This window comes from Panthera onca, chromosome D1, assembly GCF_046562875.1.
Source record: "Panthera onca isolate mPanOnc1 chromosome D1, mPanOnc1 haplotype 2, whole genome shotgun sequence".
NCBI classification, from domain to species: Eukaryota; Metazoa; Chordata; class Mammalia; order Carnivora; family Felidae; genus Panthera; species Panthera onca.
This window is the reverse complement of record NC_138348.1, coordinates 59,344,157-59,359,831: the sequence shown is the minus strand read 5'-3', so window position 1 is coordinate 59,359,831 and position 15,675 is coordinate 59,344,157.

Below are 15,675 nucleotides of genomic sequence, written 5' to 3'. Positions count from 1 at the left end.
ACGCCACGTCACTTATGGAACTGCCTCTGTCACTGGCCCTAGCTGGCCCTGGCAGAACTGGAGCCATACGCCGCTGTACTACAGGCCTTCACAGTGCCATCACTGGACCAGCAGCAAGAAATGCACATTCTCAGGCCCAGCCCAGACTTACTGAACCAGAAATTCCGGCAGGGTTTCCCAGTGCTTAGTATTTTTTTTTTTAATGTTTATTTTTGAGAGAGAGAGAGAGAGCACAAGTGGGGGAGGAGGAGACACAGAAGTCAAAGCAGGCTTCAGGCTCTGGGCCGGCAGCACAAAACTCCATGCGGGGCTCGAACTCATGAACTGAGAGATCACGGCCTGAGCAGAAGGCTGATGCTTAACGGACTGAGCCACCCAGGCACCCCTCCCCCCTCACCCCAGAGTTTAATATTTTAATGAGCTCTCTGGGTGATTCTGGTGCAAGCTAAGTTTGAGAATCACTGTACTGCATTACCTCAGTTTCCACATCTGCAGTTCAGGGAAAATTACAATGCCCGTCTCATAAGACTGAGCCCATTATCTGCTAACACATATGCTTGGTGTGTACACTGTGCCAGGCATCCTTCTAAGCCCTTTAAAAATAATAACTGATTTAATTGCAGGACCCTCTGAAATAGGAACGAATAGCATCCTCATAACACCGAGGAGGAAATGGAGGCACAGAGAGGTAAAGTTACTTGGCTAGGGTCCCCAGCTAGTAAGTGGCAGAGCTCTGGAATCTAAGCTCCTCACAGGTAACCAACAGGAAGTCTCCAGCAGAGGGTCTGGCTCCCAGAATGTGTTCCAGGCACGGCTGAGGATATGATGATGGCAGTTGCTATTACCTCACTTGAAGCTGAGATGATGAAACGCATTTTGGAAACGTACAATCTGCTGTCTTGTCAAGAGGGAAAAATGAGTTAGCAGCAAAGGCAGCCTCAGTGTCTAAGACCCTAGGGCGGCCCACGGGCCCTCACCATTCACGCAGTTTTAAAACCACAATATACTATCTTGGTCTTCTGGAAACGTCCCAGTTTGCTGCAGGGAAGAGCGTGGGCTAGAACCTTAGTTTGGCCACTCAGGGGCTGTGTGACCTTGTACCAGTCACCTCACCTGTCTGCACCTCCTTTTCTTCATCTGTGAAGTAGATGGTGACAGTCTTAGCCTTGCAGGGTTCCTGTGAGGGTTGTGCCCTGCCCAGAGCATGCACGGAGCTGGCCATCAAAACGAGGCTTGCCCGCTCTCTTTCCCCCTCCCTGGGGCTACCTCCGTGGAAAGACCAGTTCTGGACCCAGAAAAAACTTGAAAGAAGAAATAACTTCCCAAGTGCTCAAAATGCATTTATCCTCCAGCCTCCCCGCCCTTTTCCAGATCTTGAAATAGCCACCCCAGCCAGGGGTTCTGGGGAGAAACACTGGCACCTGCCGCATCCAGGCAGGGAGTTAAGTAACTTGTAAAGGGAAGAGTGTCCCCTGCGTGCCACCACCATTGGCCAGGCCTCCGCAATCAGTGCAAGCATCTGAGCGTCCGCCTGCGGTGACGCATTTTGGCCCAGACATCTGAAGCTCGTTAGCTGCCTGCCCCCCGGGGGACTGACCCTGCTTGGTGAGAATTATCCCAGAGCCACAGAGGATGAAGCAAACGAAGACTAGGTGAGGTGTGGCTACAAAAGGGGGGAGCATAGTCTCCTAAGCGGCCTCTGGGGACCCCTGAAGAGTGGAGGAGACCGGGAGAAAGCCCCGGGGCTGGGCCCAGCTCCAGCCCAGCCACCAGCTCCCTGGCTGCGTAAACCAGAGGCATGGGGTGGCAGGGGGGGGTCCCTCTCCCTCTTTGGGCCTCAGTTTCCCCAGGTGTACTTTAGAGGAGGGGTGATCAAGGCACACACTGAGGGCCTTCCAGGCTGACACTGTGGGGTCCCAGCCTGACCTAGAATTCCTGGCCTCTGAGGTTTAGCCCAGTGCTGACAGGAGGTGAGTGATGGGTGGTGGGTGGGAAGATAACTCAGGAATGGAGAACCAATGATTCCTCCCTTGGGCCCAGACAGCAGAGGGGAGTTGGCAGGGAAAAACCAGAAAGTGATGCTGCATTTTAAAACAGTCAGCTGGGTGCCCTCTCGGTGCCCATGGGTGGCAGAGATGAGGTGAGTCTCCAACTGGGCAGATGGCGGGGGTCAAGGCGGGGGAGTCCACCCTGCCATCAAGATAGGCCGCTGTTAACTTTCATCTAGCAGTTTTGATTGGCTCCTTATTTTATGCCAAGCACTATTCTAAAAACACTGTGCACGTATTAAAATCATTTGACCCTTTCACTGGTGGCCGGTCCTGGGTGATTGACCAGCCTAGAGTCTGACCCTCACCTGGCCAGTCCTGACATTGGCCTTTTTCAAGGCACCCAGAGAGGTCAAACAGACTGGCCCTCACCATGTCGCTCAAGATCAATACCTCCTCCCCTCACTGTTAAAACTGACACGGGAGAGTCTCCTTTTCCGCTGACAGGAGTGCTCTTGTCCCTCCCCGGTCTCCTTCCCTCCTGGCAGCCGAGCCTCTGGGAAACTGTTGCCTGCTGGGCCCGGAATATGACCAAAGGGGCGAGGAGGACTAGTACAGAGGGTGGTTCACACGGGTTTGGTGAAGCCCGATGAACCGTTTTCACTCTGACCGGAGAGGCCCTCTGTGGGGACCTGGACGGGCATGTCCCTCAGACAGCGACTCTGACTTACTGGACAGCATGGCCAAAGTGGGCTTCTCTGAACTTTGACTTTTCTCTGGACACCTCATACCTGGGTGGCTGTGTTCTTTCTTTGGGTGGCTCAGTATTGCTGATGACCAGGCTAGACAGCTGCGTCTTGAGTCAGGGAGACTTTTTGATTCATTTACCTCTCATGGGGCAACCTTATTACTGGCATTTCTAAGAAAAGCCTTAGAGAGAGGCAGGGACCCACCCAAGTTCACACACCCAGTCAGGACTGGGGCAACCCTGGATTCCCAGACCATTTTCTTTTTTAAATTTTTTTTTTAACGTTTTTTATTTATTTTTGAGACAGAGAGAGACAGAGCATGAACGGGGGAGGGTCAGAGAGAGGGAGACACAGAATCTGAAGCAGGCTCCAGGCTCTGAGCTGTCAGCACAGAGCCCGACGCGGGGCTCGAACTCACGGACCTCGAGATCATGACCTGAGCCGAAGTCGGCCGCTCAACCGACTGAGCCACCCAGGCCCCCCCTCCCAGACCATTTTCAATTAAATAGTTCATCACTTTCAAATATGAAAAAATGAATTCTCTCAGTGCAAAAAAAAAAAAAATTAGAAAATACAGTAAGCAAAAGCAAAATACCTTTAGTTTGTTTCTCCAAGAAACTTCCATTACCCGTTCCCATCCCTTCTCTCTCCCTGGGGGCTCAGCCACACTCCCCCAGCCCCAGCCATAATCAATACCTCATCTCCTTTTGCCAACAGCTGTTCCCTGAGGAATAAGCCTTGACAGCAGATCCTGGAAGACAGCCTCAGACCGGAGGCTGGAAAGGCCTGGCGTCTCTTCCGGAACAGCACAGCTTCCGCCCAAATGGAAATGTTTAAATGCAGGATATAGCGGGGAATACTCCCGGCTAGAAGCCCAGAGCCTGCAACCAGCCCTGCCCGGTCTGTGGATCAACTGAGCGACGTTGGGCCGGTCCCTGCCCTCTCAGTTTCTCCCACTGTAAAATGAAGACTTGAACTTGACTGAGTGTTTCCCCCACGGCCTTTATCAGTCGGTCAGCTTGTTGTGGGCAAAGACCATGCCCTCTCCGTATAAGTGGACCATAGAATTTAGAGTCAGAGGACAGGGCTCCAGCTCCCCGTCACTCCCTAGCTGTGTGACCGTGCACGGGGCACCACACCACTCTGTGCTCTGCTCCCCCATAGAAAAACACAGGCCAGAGTGCTTGTCCTCTGTGTGTCCCACGGCTGTCATAGATCCCGCGAGAGGTGGACCTTAGAGACCTGTGAGCAACACAGGGCGAGATGCTCTGCCGGGGTGTTACTCCAGGGTACCCCCTGCTTGCCCAGTGCCTGGCTCTGTCCTGGCTCAGGGGGTCTGGCCCAGGCTTGTAGATGGAGCCTGTGCCTGCCCACGGGCACACGGAGCTCTGGCAAGAGGACTGTGTAGACCCTGGGCCCGGCCCACCGTATGAAGTGTCAGTAACGTTGCCCAGAGGGCCTCGGGGCCCATGACATCATGGACAGCAGTTTCCATGTTGGAGCTCACAGAGCTAAGGCCATTTTAAAACACAGCACTGCCTTTTTTCCTTTCTTTCTTTTTCCACTTTGGCTATGACATGGAATGTGAGAGCAGCTAAACTATTGCTGGAAGGAGAAGAGGCTGGGTTCATAGACTGACTCTGCTTTCTGGGGTCCTAAAAACAATGCCAAACCTGGGAGGTCTGGCCCCTGCTTCCTCATGCCCACCTTGACCCCTCTCCAGGCTGCCCTGACGGGACCAGGGGGGTGGCCAGTCATGGTCTGCCTCTGGCTCCCAGGTAACCTTTCTGGACCTCAGCTTGCCATTTGTTATGGACCGGATGTTCATGCTCACGCCCCCCACCCCAGATTCCGATGTTGGGTCCCTATTCCCCCGTGCCGCCCCCTACGGTTTGATGGTATTTGAGGTAGGGCCTTTGGTAGATAATTAGATGAGGGCATGAAGGTGGGGTTCCCATGACGAGATTAGCGTCTTTATAAGAGGCAGAGACATCAGAGCTCACTTTCTCTGTCTCTCTCCCTGCGTGTGCACCAATAGGTTGTGAGATGGTGGCCATCTGCAAGCTGGGAGGTGAGCCCTCAGCAAGAACCAATCTGTCAGCACCTTGATCTGGGACTTCCCAGCATCCAGAACTGTGAGGCGTAGATGTCTGCTGTTTAGGCCATCTAGTCTATGGTATGTTGTTCCAGCAGCCTGAGTGGACTAAGGCGCATCTATGAAACAAGGAAAATAATCCCTCCCCTAACTATCGCTGATGAGAATGATGCAATAATAGCTAACCGTTTATTTTGTCACGCGTTCATTCGGTCACTATTTCTGAAACACCTATGAAACGGGCACCGTTTAGGAGCTGGAGTGCAGCAGCGAGCAAAGCAGACAGAAACCCCTGCTCTCATGGAGCTGAATTCCAGTCTGCGAAGACAGACAGTAACCAGAGAAAGAAGTGGGGGATACAGTGTGGCCGATGGATGGCGGTGAGCGCTGAGGAGGAAAAGCAGGCCTGGAGGGAGGATCAGAATGCCAGGAGGGAGGGGCAGGGTGCACTCTGATATAGGGTGGTCTGGACAGGTGGCCCTGAGAAGGAGATGGGAGGAGGAGAAGGAGATGGGCCGTGTGCTCACTTCCCCGGCTATGGAAAGACACTGACTCTTGTGGGAAGCAGCGTACCAGTGTGAAATGATCTCTAGGTATGTCTCCTGTGCCCCCAGAGCCCTCAGCTCCATTCTGGGCGCAGGCAGGGCTCTGAAGCGTTAAAGGCATAGCTATCGATGGTACAGTCTCATTTTCCCTGTTACATGCAATGTAATAGGCCTTTGCTAAACCGCTCTTCCGTGTCAGACACCAGAGGATGGATGCCTGGGGGTGCCAGAGAGAACCCAGACATGCTGCCTAACGAAGCAGACTGAGTGTCAGGAGGCTTGGGCTCCGGGCCTGGCCCTGCTGCTGGCTGACGATAGGACCTTAGATAGGGGACCACCCTCTCTGGGCCTCAGTTGGGGATGGCGGTTTCTTTTTGGGGTGATGAAAATGTTCTCAAATTAGATAGTGGTCCCGGTTGCACAACTTTGTGAGCATACTATAATCCACTGAATTGCACATTTAAATTTTTATTTATTTATTTAGTTAGTTAGTGAGTTAGTTAGTTTTGAGCATGAGCGGGGGGAGGGGCAGAAAGAGAGGCAGACAGAGGATCCAGAGCAGGCTCTGCACTGACAGCAGAGCCCAATGTGGGGCTCAAACCCACGAACCATGAGATCATGACCTGAGCCAAAGTCAGACGCTTAAACAACCGAGCCACCCAGGCGCCCCTAATCCACTGAACTGCACATTTAAAAAAACAACAGCAACGATGGGGTGCCTGGGTGGCTTAGTCCGTTGAGCATCCAATGCTTGCTTTTGGCCCAGGTCATGATCCCAAAGTTGTGGGATTGAGCCCCGCATCGAGCCCTGTGTCGGGCTCCACACTGAGCACGGAGGCTGCTTAAGATTCTCTCTCCCCCTCTGCCACCATCCCCTGCCTCTATAAATAAATAAAAATACCTAGGAATAAATTAAAAAGAAAACAAAAAACAACAAAAGAAAGATGGTTGGACAAGATGATTTCTAAAAGAAGGAACACCAGTATTTTGGGGGCCTACAATACCCCAGGGCCAGGACTCAGCCCGTTATCTCACAGTATCTAGAGTTCCCTCTGGTTCCGACTTCTCGTGATCCATCACGATGGTATTCACACTGCGATCGCTCATCACTAAGTCCAACTTGGGCCCCTCCTTCGGGCCTAAAGCTAGTCTAGAGTCTGGGGAAGGGGAGGGCCAGGGGTGCTGTGGGAGACCCCACAGAGCTCAGAGCCTGTGGAAGAAATCAGAAGTGTGCCTTGTACCCAAGAGGTTGTTTTTTTTAGGACTAGCTCCTTCCTTTCCTTTCCATGTATAGGGAAGAACCCCAAATTACACGATGGCACACAACCAGGTGGCCGTACTGGGGGCCCTGGGAGTTGATTTATTCACCGTTACACTGGAGCCTTTGGCTAGAGTGTCCGGGATACAACAGTGGGTGAGTCAGACCCAGCCCTGCCCTTAGGAAGGGAGACAGACTTTTAAACAACCAAATACATAATTAAGAATTTCTTTCATGCCTGTGATTGTCATCGGTGCTGTGGAGGAAAATACACGATATATTGAAGGCACCGGTGTGGCTTGAGCTGAGTTCTGAAGGCGAGTAGAAACAATGAAGGGGTGTGGAGAGGTGGTGATGGCATAGGGCGGGCTGTTCCAGGCAATGCCAAGACCCTACGTGTCTGCAGAGGAAGGCCAGTGTGCACGAAGAGGGTGGGGGGCAGGGGGGCCAGCCACAGGCACAGGCCAGGCCCAGCCACACAGGACCCTCGAGGCTGGGTACCCTATATACCTATGTCTGTATGCTTGTTGTCCCTACTCACTCCCAGCTGTCCCGGTCCAGAGAATAAACTACAGCCACCCTACTTATGGGCCCCATTCAGGCGTTTGTGCAAAGAACAACCAGTGTTCCAGGAAGGCCCGGTCATTGCTTCCTCCCTCGCGGCCTCCAAGCCTGCGGCTCTGCACGTCCGGGAGCAAGGGCCTGCCAGCCTGAGCAGCCACGGTGGTTATTTGAGCTGGATGATGTGTGAAGAACCCTGCTTGGCAGCCCCCTGGCCATCCGGCCACGCTGCCCTCCTCCTGGGCAGACCCTGCACCCCCACCTCCCCCCACGCCGGCCCGCCAGTTTTCCCCACTTCACTATCTTGAGGTGAGAGCTTTTCTACCAGGTCTCAGGCCAAGCATGGTTCTTGGCTCCAGGTTCGGTGAGCCAGTTTCCGGCCATCCCCGCCCTCCGCTGCTCCCCGAGGACCTGCTCCAGGCCTCGGCTGCGGCCTCATGCTCTTTCCACTCTAGTTTTTTCTTTTTCTGTCTGTGTGACTCTCCCTGAGCCGGGCCTCTTTCTATCTTGCCTTCTTTCTTTTTTTCTCCCTTTTCTCTAGGGTAGCGAGGGCATTAAGGGAAAAGCATGTGCTTTAGGAGAGATGGAACGGGGTTCAAATCCTAGCTCTGTCACCTGCTGGCTGTGTGATCTTGGGCAGATGTATCCTTCTCTCTGAGTCAGTTGTGGGTTCTATGAATGGGGACGATCCTCCTGTTTCTCTGGGTGGTTGTGAGCAGAGAGGAAGTTCACAGAGTGCCTCCGGGGGAATAGGAGGTAGTTGACAAATGGTAGTAGTTTCCTTTTCCCTTCCTTTTGCACATTCTTCTCCCTGAGCTTCTGCGGGTTTTGCTCACTTAAGCACAAAGTAAGAAACAAAAGCCTCACCCCCCACCCATCGCTAGACCCCAACCACCTTGCTCTCTCTCGCACAGCCCCACCACACCCAGACTGAGTGCAGCCAACAGCGTCAGGACACGTGTGGCCTGCTCGCTGCTAGCCCCGTGGCCGAGAGGCCTTGCTGGATGTCCTGGCTGGGACTCTCTGCCATGGGATTCCCGACGGGGACATGGGAGGTGTCTTCTGAGCTGTGATATGACGCAGGCACCAGAGTCTTTTGGTTTTTCACCAACCTAAGGACAAGAGAGGCAGCCTTTCAACATCCCCCCACTCCTTACACACTTCTCACTGCTCCCCCTCCCCATCACACCTTGCACTTTCTAGCTTCCAAACCATTGCTTGTGTCCCCAACCCCGCCTGGAGCCCCCTTCTGCTTCCTTCCCTCTCATTTTGAGCCTTATACTAGCTCTGGGACTTAGATGTGACAGAAGAGGAAACTGAGGCTCAGGGTACCTAGATGTTGGTATTTTTTACAGTGAGAATGTGTTCAAGGGTGCCTGGCTGGATCAGAGTTCAAGCCCCAGGGCATGGAGCCTACTTAAAAAAAATATAAAAACTGAAAAGAGAGAATGTGTTCAGGACAACATATTGTGCTATTTCTTAAAAGACAAAGTGAAGTAGTTTGCCTGGGGTTATACTGGATCTGGTCCATGGGATTTCACAGTTTTCATTTGTTCTCCCCCCTCTGCCACACTCTCTATCACACAGTTGTGACTACAAGGACCTTACTGTAACTTACAGCTTGGATGTCATTTAAAAAAAGGTGATTATGTAAATAAACCCATACATTTGTGGTCAATTAATTTATTATTTTTTTAATTATATAGAGAGAGCATGAGTTGGGGAGAGGAGCATAGGGAGAGAGAGAGAGAGAGAGAGAGAGAGAGAGAGAGAGAATTGGAAGAAAGCTCCACTCTCAGCATGGAGCCTGATGCAGGGCTCGATCCCACGACCCTGGGATCGTGACCCCAGCTGAAATCAAGAGTTGGGTGCTCAACCAACTGAGCCACCCAGGCGCCCCCTATGGTTAATTTTTGACAGGAGAGACAAGACAATTCAATGGAGAAAGAATAACCTTTTTAATAAATGGTGCTGAGACAACTGGATACCCACACACAAAATCCCCTACCTCACACCATATACAAAGACTAACTCAAAATGGATCATGGATCTAAATAAGAGCTAAAGCTAGAAAGCTCTTAGAAAAACATGTTGGTGTGCATCTTTGTGGCCTTGGATAAGACAATAATTTCTTATTACGACACAAAAAACATGAGCAACCAAAGGAAAAAATAGAAACTGGACTTCATAACACTTAAAAAATTTTGCGCTTCAAAGGACACTATCAAGAAAGTGGAAAGACAACCTAAATAATGGGAGAGAATATTTGCAAAAGAGTATGTGGTAAAGATAGAACATCCTAGTATCCTGTATACATTAAAGAACTCCTATAACTCCACAATAATTTTTTTAAAAAGATAATCCAATTTTTTTTGATGAGCAAAAGATTTGGATAAACATTTCTCCAAAGGAGATATACAAATAGCCAGCGAGTACAGGAAAAGATGCTCAACACCATCAGCCACTGAGGAAATGCAAATCACAACTACAATGAAATACCACTTCACATCCACTAGGATGTCCAAAATAAAAAAGACAGAAAATACTAAGTGCTGGGGAGGATGTAGAGAAATTAGAACCTTCATACACTGCTGGAAGAAATGTAAAATGGTGCAGCCACTGTGGGAAGCAATTTGGCGACGCACCAAAAGTCATATAGAGTTACCATATAATCCAGCAATTCTACTCCTCTGTATATATGCAAGAGACTTGAAAGCATATATTTCATACAAAGCTTGTACATGACCATTCAGAGCAGCGTTATTTATAATAGCCAAAAAGTGGAAGGAACCCAAGTGTCCGCCAACTGACGGATGGACAAACAAAATAGGGTATTCCATGCAGTGAAATATTATCCAGTTATAAGAAGAAGTGAAGAAGTACTGATATAGGCTAAAACATGGATGAACTTGAAAATGAACTTGAAATGTCTAGAACAGGAAAACCTATAGCAACAAAAAGGAAATTAGCAGTTGCTATGGGCTGAGGCATTGAGTGGAATGGGGAGTGATAGGTGTGGGGTTTCTTCGTGGGCTGATGGAAATGTTCTGAAATTAGAAAGCGGGGATGGCTGCACAAATTTGTGAATGTACTAAAAACCATTGAACGGTACACTTTAAAAGGGTGCGTGTGTATCTCAATTATGTCTTTTTGTTTTTAAGTGGAGGGGACCTTGCAGAACACTTAACCCAGTATTCACCTCCCACCCCCACCCCTGCCCATATGAAAGGTAGGGAAGTTATAGCCCAGAGAGGGGAAGAATCACACAGCAAGTCTGAAATAGAGTAGGTATAGAACCCAGAACTATATTCACTCCCACCCCTCCTGCCCAGACACTTAGTTCCTGGAGGACAAGAGCTTTTATTAATCTTTTATTACATTTTTATTAAAGTGTGCATAGCACATCGCAGAAGTAATAGGACGGCTCCTGTTGCAAGAGTCTAGAGAAAGATCTAATTCCAATGAGCCTAAGGAACACGGATCCACGGGCCCACACACCTGGGAGGGACAAGGGTGTGCTTGTGAACTCAAATGACCTCCCCTACGCCCCTGCCTGTTTCTTCTCTTCCTTCCTCCTTCTCCTTGTCTTCCTCACAAGGCTGGAAGCTCTGGGGAATCACACCTTTAGAGCTTTCATTCCAAACGGGAGCTAACTGCTTTCTCCCAGAACCCATTTGTGCAAGCTGAGGACAACAGCTCTGTTTGGTCTAGTTGGGTCATATAATATGGCTAGGAAGATGGAATTCTCCAGAAGGCCAGGCCTTCTAGCAGGCTACTGGTCTCTGTGACTGCTCCCTAGAAACTCAGAAAGTAGGAGGATGGCAGGGGAGAGATGCTTTTACCATCAGGAATGGGAGGGAGGCTGGACAGGCAAACATCCAGCTGCCCTCTCCCCTTAGAGTCCAATGTGGGAGGGCAGGCTTCCTTGGCTTCCTCTAAGAGCCAAGGAAGAAGGCAGCCAGTTTTTAGATGCAGAATGACCTGAGATGTAAATCCCAGCTTTTCACTTTCTGGCTACGTGCAGGAGGGCAGGTGACACTTCCAGACCCCAGCCTCTGTTCTCTGGATGGCAAACGAGAACAGTGGCTCCCAGCCCATAGATGAGTAAATATTTGAGATACGGAACACAGAGTGACAGCCTGGAGGCAGGCACACAGTAGGAGCAATGCTAAGGGGAGTTATCATTGTTACTGATCCTTTGGTGGATGTTCAGCCTTGGGTCAGAGGTTGAGGACTCTGAGAAAAATGCTTCAGGCAATGGAGACTTGCCAAGGCCCAGATCTCTGGCCCAGGGCTCGGAGGGTGGCAATGAAAGGGACCGCTCCTCCCTGAGTAAGGATCATATAAGGTGTCATATCTCTTGGGCATGACTCGGGGTCAGCCAAGTGTTGTCCCAACCTGCTGGTGACCTTGGGTTGGTGACCTGCTCTTTCTGAGCTCAGTGTCTGCTGAACAAGACAGCACTGCTCTAGATGACTGCTCAGGCTTCCTCCTCATCTAAGGCTACTGTGACTTAACAAGTGTCACCTCCTGAAGTGGCTTACCCCCCCCCACCCCTCCATTCTATAAAGGGATCGAGTAGCTCTCATTGTTGAGTTGAGCTCTGCTCTTTGCAAGGTGCTGTGCTGGGCGTGGCGACTCAGATGACTCTGACTGGGCCCTGAAGTTTGCTAGAGGAATAGACATGGTCATCTAATAGGGGAGCTCAGTCACTGACTCCCTGTGTGACCCTGGGTAAATCGCCACCCTGCTCTGGAGCTCTCTTTTGCCCCATTTGTAAGGGAAAGAGTTAACCATGGGGATAACAGCCCGTGGCCAGGCCCACAGCCCCATCTGGTCCCAAAGAGGTGGTTGGGTAGCCCATCCCCCATACCTCAGCCTCCGAGTCTAGTGACATCATCTCAAATCCTCTGTTTCCCTGGCAACTGGGGTGCTGGCTGAGGCTCCCCAGGGGCCCAGGCCGTCTGGATTTCCTTACATATAACTGTACCTTGTCCACATTTTCACAATTAAATTGTCAGTTTGGGTTAAGTGTTGTCTGCTGACAGCTGTCAACCTCTCTCTGGCTCCCCTCACTCTTCACCCAGAGCAGGTAAGTGAGAACATCTTCCCCAGGCCCTCAGTGCTGTGGAAAGAGGCTAGGATGGGAGCAGGAGGCAGGAGATCTAGGTTCCGGCCCAGCTCTGCCATACATTTGCTGTGTGGTCTTGGGCAAGTCACTTGCACTCTCTGGGCCTAGGTTTCCCCATCTTAAAAATAGGGCTAATCATCTCTCCCCAGCCTCCCTCCTTCCCAAGGTAGCTGCAAGTCTTAGAGGAGTTTGTAACTGTGGCGGGTCTTAAAAACTGCAAAGCTCAGCTTGGATGCCAGGATGGTTCATAAAATGAGAGAGCAGATCTGGAAAGGGATTCCTCTGAGTCCCCACCAGATAAATGGGTAGGGTTAGTTTCCCCTCTGGTCTACCCGGCATCCAGGTCCTGGCCCTAAAGACACAGAGTACAGGTACCGGGCCAGAGGGTCAAGGGCCCTGCTTCCCGTGACAAGTGTGCCCATGCTGAGTGGCCAGGCTCTCTCTCCCCATGATGGGCCTAAGCATCCCTGCTCCCACACCAATTCTCCCCTCTCAGGCTCCCAGGAACTCTCTCTCACCTCCCCTCCTGATTCCAACCCCCCCCCCCCCCCCCCGCCAAGATCCGCCTGGTCTTGAATCCCACACCCGATCTCATCCCCCCCTGCTTCAGACCTCCTCCAGGCTGCCCTGCCCTTGGCAAAGCCCACGCTGCTTAGCCCAGCACTCAGGGCATGGGCCTGTCTTCCCCAGTCACTGTCCTTCCTGCTGCCCTAGATGCCAGCAGCACCGAGCCCCTGACTCACCCTTCCCTGAAACCAAACTTCTCCCTCTTGTCTTTGCTTAAGCTGCTCCCACTGCTGGGAATGCCCTCCCCCACCCCGGCCACCTGACAATTCCTCCCCCACCTGCACATTATTTATACAGACATGAACGCTAAGTACAAATGAGCTCTCCATCTGGAACTGTTTATGTACCTGGCAGAAAAGGAACTAACCTTTATCAAGGACCGATTACGTGCAGAGCATTTTACATATATCATCTCTTTAAGCCCCACTGTAACCCTAGGCGGTAAATTTCACCACTCCTATTTTCCAGATGAGATAACTGAGGCTCAGAGACAGGAAGTGTCTTATCCAGGGCCGTACAGAGGTGGGATTGGGGTTATACCCTAAACTGTGCGATCCCAGAACGCGTGCTTGTTTGGGGCCCTGGTGGAAACACTTCCTTATGGTTACGAGGTGGCCGGCATTCTGTGCACATGGAAATACTTGCTATTAAGGGAGGTTGTGCTGTTTTGCAAATGCCAGGAGCCACTGTGATATACCTAAGGATGTCACATAGAATAGGGGATGCAGGTAGAAGCAGGGCCACCAGAGGGGTCATAGGTCTGTGCTCTAGATGGAGGAGAACCTTCTTCCAGGAAGAGGTTGTCCTGGAGGCAGGGAGCTCCCTTCCCTGGGGGTTTGTATGCAGAGGCCAGGTGAGGACATTCACTCACTCACCTGGCAACTTTGGAGCACCCACTGTTCGGGGCCTTCATGGAGCCCCCGGGGAGGCAGCGTGGGCGAGATAGAGCCAGTCGCTAACCACATGATGCTCCCCGCGCCGTGGAGACATTTCTGCTCCAGCAGCCAGAACTTCAGAGATATGACAGGGTGGATGGCCCGACTCCGCCGTTCTGAAATGACCTTAGACAAATGCGTATTTTTAGCTTTTTCACTGTTGAAGCCTAGTTGCTTCAGGCGTCTCTTGCCAGGTAACAAACCATGTCGATTTTTAGTGGCTGAAAGGAAAAACTGATGGATCCCCCTGATTCTGTGAGCCAGCTGGGCTGCGGCTGCTGTCACACGGCCGCACTCACTTGACTGGTGGGTCAGCCAGGCCTGGGTTCTGCTGGGATGGTGGGGCCAGCTGGGCCTCTCTCCACGTGGCCTCAGGGCCGCCCTCTGCAGTAGCCCGTATCATTTAGCAGTGCAGCCTGGGCTTCTGATGTGCAGCTGGGCTGGGCCCCAAGGGGGTGGGTGCAGAGGCAGCAAAGGCCCCCGGTGTCTGGGCTCCGGAACATGCACAGCTTCACTTCCGGCACATGCATTGGTCCAAGCGAGCCATGAGGCCAGCCCAGACCAAGGGGTGGTGAAATAAATTTCACCTCTGGATGGAGTCACATTTCAAAGCGGTGTGTGTGTCCTGGGATGAAAGGAATTGGTGCCATTAAAAAGCTACCTCATGGGGCGCCTGGGTGGCTCAGTCGGTTAAGCGTCCGACTTCAGCTCAGGTCACGATCTCACGGTCCGAGAGTTTGAGCCCCACGTCGGGCTCTGGGCTGATGGCTCAGAGCCTGGAGCCTGCTTCCGATTCTGTGTCTTCCTCTCTCTCTGCCCCTCCCCCGTTCATGCTCTGTCTCTCTGTCTCAAAAATAAATAAACGTTAAAAAAAAAAATTAAAAAAAAAAAAAAGCTACCTCGCTGCCCTTCCCAGAAAGACTTCAGACCAGCGACAAATGACTACGTGGCTTATGGGCTGGATGTCAGGAGCCCTGATGTCCCTTGTCTCCTGCACCACATACTGAGTGATGTGAAACCAATTGTCTCCTCTCTCAGACTCAATTTCTCTCTGTGTGCCATGGGGGCACTGAGTGTGGTGATCTCTGGCCTTGTGTGTGTGCAAGGTGAGACCCAGGTGCAGAAACAGTGAATTGTACCATATCAGAGAAGCGGAAGCCCAACCATAGAAGAAACTGTCCCAGTGGCTCACTGCTTCTCACTATTCCAAGCTTTGGCTATTGGCCGCTACATAACGGGGGGCGGGCGGGGGTGGGAGGGACATGAGGCCCATGTGGGCTCAAAGAGAGCGACAAGAAGCACAAACGAGTTTCAGACAGCACTCCCCAAGGCTGCCAGCACCCAGCACCAGCCCCCAGACCCTGGGGAATACAGCTTTCCCTTCAGGTCACCAGCGACCCCAGTTTCTCCTCCAGCTGCCTGAGCCAATCGGTTTTTCTTCTGTTTAAGCTAGCTGGGGTTGGGTTTCTCTCCTGGAGTTGAAAGAGGCCTGAGAAACACAAACATTGTCTCCTAACCAGTCACCACCACAACTAAACAATCGAGAGTTGAAAGCGGCCTTTCAGAAGTGACGCCCTCAGTAGACCTGACCGGTGGCATTTTATTACGTGCACCCAGGAAAGAAACTTCTCGGCTGTCCCTGCCCACCACCCCCCCCCCCCCACCCCAAGCCTGCTCCCTGAGGCTTGTAAAATAGCAATCGCTCCCTGGAGGTAACTGAAGAAGAGGAGGACAGAACTCCCTCCCAGGCAACTGGCAGAGGCTTGGCCATAGGCCAAGGCAGCCACAGCCTTCGGTTCGCGGCCACCACTCACTGACTGCAAGATCTTGCAAGACTTACCAGACA